This window comes from Schistocerca cancellata, chromosome 9, assembly GCF_023864275.1.
Source record: "Schistocerca cancellata isolate TAMUIC-IGC-003103 chromosome 9, iqSchCanc2.1, whole genome shotgun sequence".
In the NCBI taxonomy this organism is placed as follows: Eukaryota; Metazoa; Arthropoda; class Insecta; order Orthoptera; family Acrididae; genus Schistocerca; species Schistocerca cancellata.
The window spans coordinates 342,010,018-342,014,387 of record NC_064634.1 but is presented as its reverse complement, the minus strand read 5'-3'; the positions used below and the strand labels follow the sequence as shown (position 1 = coordinate 342,014,387).

At 40.3% G+C, this 4,370-nt stretch overlaps 1 non-coding gene across 1 annotated transcript; it reads right to left on the bottom strand.

Moving 5' to 3' along the window:
• Positions 1-746: 746 nt before the first annotated feature.
• Trnas-cga (transfer RNA serine (anticodon CGA)) lies at positions 747-822 on the bottom strand. The gene has a single exon. It is a non-coding gene; the product is annotated as a tRNA-Ser (tRNA).
• Positions 823-4,370: the final 3,548 nt, after the last annotated feature.

The window sequence follows — 4,370 nt, the reverse complement described above, 5'->3', positions numbered from 1 at the left end:
CTGCTGTGTTTGTGGCGACTTGCCTTTAATATTTCAATACCTGTAATTTGTAAGTTGCAGAGAGTTTTAAACAATTCTTAAGTTATTACCATTCCTGGCGTGTTAGGCCTTCTGCCCAGATCACAGTGGCTTGCTTTTCAAACACTATCCGCTGTATCTGTGTTTAATGGTGATTTTCTGAATTGAAACTCACTGAAAACATTATTACTTACACAATTGTTTATTCCTTCATTTGTAACGTGTGGTATTTCTATTTATTGTTGAGTCTCGAATTACTGGTTTAAAATAAATTGTGTGTAACTGTAAAAGGCAACCAATAGTAACTGAATACGGCGCCGACCACAATCGTAACCGAATCCTGCCTCCATTGACTATCAGGTTTCATACAGTTTTGGAAGTCTTTATTCAGATCATTAATACTGGTTTGACTGTAGACAGATATAACATGTCCTATTTTTCAATCTCTGGAAACTTCTATTGTCAAGTACACCATGAATTAGTGATTTATGTGTGAAGTTAATTCGTTTGTCCTTGCTATAAGGCTCCATCAGGCACGGGGTCTTGTTGAATCTGAGCGACTCCTACAGAGTATTGTTGTTTTTCAGTAACACTGCAGCTCTTAATACTAACCGCTCTTGCAATGGATGAGTGACAGAGGCATCAATAATTGCACCCTGCCTTGAGTTTCAAGAACTTCTGAAGATCGAACTATTGAGCTGTTGAAACTTCCTGGCAGATTAAAACTGTGTGCGGACCGAGACTCGAACTCGGGGCCTTTGCCTTTCGCGGGCAAGTGCTCTACCAACTGAGCTACCCAAGCACGACTCACGCCCCGTCCTCACAGCTTTCCTTCTGCCAGTACCTCGTCTCCAACCTTCCAAACTTTACAGAAGCTCTCCTGCGAACCTTGCAGATCTAGCACTCCTGAAAGAAAAGATATTGCGGAGACATGGCTTAGCCACAGCCTGGGGGATGTTTCCAGAATGAGATTCTAACTTTGCAGCGGAGTGTGAGCCGATATGAAACTTCCTGGCAGATTAAAACTGTGTGCCGGAAGTTTCATATCGGCTCACACTCCGCTGCAAAGTTAGAATCTCATTCTGGAAACATCCCCCAGGCTGTGGCTAAGCCATGTCTCCGCAATATCCTTTCTTTCAGGAGTGCTAGTTCGGCAAGTTTCGCAGGAGAGCTTCTGCAAAGTTTGGAAGGTAGGAGACGAGATACTGGCAGAAGTAAAGCTGTGAGGACGGGGCGTGAGTCGTACTTGGGTAGCTCAGTTGGTAGAGCACTTGCCCGCGAAAGGCAAAGTTCCCGAGTTCGAGTCTCGGTCCGCACACAGTTTTAATCTGCCAGGAAGTTTCATATCGGCGCACACTCCGCTGCAGAGTGAGAATCTCATTCTGGAATTGAGCCGTTGCTTTATTATTGCCGTTTTCGTTTAACAATAATTTTTGTGACATTATCAGTCGTGACATAAAATAAAAATTCCGCATGGGTCTGGGATTTGTAGAATTTCGCAGTCTCGTCACAACAAAATTATTGCGGCGTACAACGCCTCAATATAATATACCTAGTAATGTATAGAAGCAGATTTAGACGTGCCGACCTCAGTGGCCGAGCGGTTCTAGGCGCTTCAGTCTGGAACCGCGCGACCGCTACGGTCGCAGGTTCGAATCCTGTCTCGGGGATGGATGTGTGTGATGTCATTAGATTAATTAGGTTTAAATAGTTCTAAACTCTAGGGGACTGATGACCTCAGATGTTAAGTCCCATAGTGCTCCGAGCCATTTGAACCACTTTTTTAGACTTTCTTTGATTCTTTGTCAAAGCACATGCATTTGCACCTGCGCTAAAAGGTCTTTGAGGATCAAAACTAGGAATGTTTACAGTCTAATTTATGGTATTACGGAAAGAGTAAAATTTTTCTTCATTACACGTTGGTATTTGTTTGACTTCAATTACACATGCATGCATCATCTCTGAAGCCCATTTCTACAGGCAACATGAATATTGCATTTCACATTCTGCAAGGACAACGCGAAATCGTGAAGACAAATTCGCATATTAGTATGCAAAAGAGACTGATTAAACAGTGGGTAAATAGAGATGTTGAGCTAAACTCGTATCTCGCTGACGTTTGCTGGAGCTTAAAAAACGCGCGGTATGTAATGCGTGTGTACCGTCAACAGGAATTGCTCTACGACCGATAATTGTCACCGTGGAAAAGGTAAAAGGACGTTTCATGGCGGTGTATAATTGAGGTGAGCAGTCTCCAGGAAAATACAGCTGTCGTCCTGTAAGCAATACAGGCGACGCTGTATGCCCTGGTTGGAGAAGCAGCCTCTGGCAACGACGACAATTTCCATGTAATTCATGCTCATACGGAATGAAATGATGCACCATTAAGGGGATAAAATGTACACATCCGCTTGTTAATGCCACGTTTTCTCTCCTTAGGTCAGGGAACGGATGAAGACGTATAACTTACTTGTAAACCGTACTTTACAACCGTTGGTGGCCATCTTCTACCGATATTTCGAGTACACCAACTCGAAAGCGAAAATTACTCGTGATACTACCATGAAACCTCTCCCTGTGTCTTTTCCATTCCTTCTATCACTATTGTAGGAAAGCATGCAGTCAGTGAAAACGCGGATTTTTTAAATTAGAACAGTTGAAATAGAATTTTACTATTCCGGCAACGTCGACGCATTTAGAGTCGTAACACGAGCTATTACAGAGCAAATATAGCGAGGAAAATTTACGGTGACCATATGTAAGGGAAAATTTTGGCTTTTAGCGTTAGTGATTTCGGGAAAGCTAAATCGTAAAATTGCTGGTCGGGGATATAAACCACGTTGTCTCCAATACGAGTCCGTTGCAATACCACCAACGCCACTTAACTAGTGTTAATTGGTGCAGTGTACTGCTTACTCTGCACACTTCCTTTTACTTGTTGCACCTGAAACAATAGTGTCCTGTCAGTGTGTGCTTAATCACGGCCGTGACAGTCCTTTAGAAACATTCACTTATTCTTCTTTCCTTGTAGCGTACCCCATCAGTCCCCTCTTTCGAAGTGACGATATGAAACCTTCATAATTACATTTTTTAAAAAGACTACTTTTTTAAATTCTATGTAAATACTGTTTTATAAGTGTACCGACCTTGGTCGTGCTACACTGCTTACACTCTTCAGTGAGTTAGTAATCGTCCGTAATTCAGATGTCCCTAATTTTCAGATAAGGCACCAATTCCGATGAATATTAACCGACAGAATGGCGTGAAGTCCACTTCTGATCGTTATAATGATGACGTAACAACGATAGGATACAAAACAGTTTAATTGTGTTGATACATTTTGATTATTTTCCCGAATTTGTTGTTAATTATGAGCTCAAAGTTTAATGAAACTGTGACTATTAAATTAAATACTACGTTCGCCATCCCGTTTAAGGTCAATAGTTATAACACGGTTTTGGATTGAAATTTACCATACATAACCTTCGACGAATCGTACGTGGGTGACAACGGTCATTAGACACGTGGAAACGTAATTTAATTCTTAGGTGATTCTAAGTTTTTTGCAGTTAATTACCAAGATACCACAATATCTTGGAATCATCTAAAACAGATAGGGCAACACCGGAAATACGAAAACCCAGTTCGACGCAGAAAAACAATGAATATATACAACTAAATAACACTGTTGAATCTGAGTTTATATGTTTACAGTAGTTTACCGCAATTAATTGTTTAGATACTTAATGAACTTTCTTCTGAAAAGGACAATCAGTACATTTAAAATGTAAAATTGAGGTAATACACCTCCCGTAAGCTAGTAAAATTATTATTTATTTTAGAAGAATAAAATTTGTTATTAGTTTCTGGTACTTCAAGAATTTCAGGTGAAAGTCTCTTTTTCTTTTAATTTGGTGACACTCGATTATTGTAGTTATACTAAAAGGTCTCCCACCGTTGGTAATAAAGCACGGTATAGTCATTAATACAGCCTAAATTTAACTCGATAAAACAATTCTATGACACTGACAAGTCATATACATTTCTAATCATCTGATTTGGTACAGTCCCACTTCGATGGGGAGCTTCTGTAGAGGCAACGTAAAGTTTTTAAATAAATATTATTTAGGTAAAACCTCTTCTTCCAATTAGGGGCAAATTTTGACCGTGCAGTACTCTGCTTTTCTCTTCAAAATGCACTTGAAACGTTGAATAAATGTTACTTTGTGGCCAATACAGCTTAATGCCTACCGCAAGCACAGTATCTTGAAATAAATCTTCTTGGTACACAGTTTACACGCATAAATATGTGCAACTCTGATGCAGTTCGACCTCTCTCTCTGTTAGCTTCC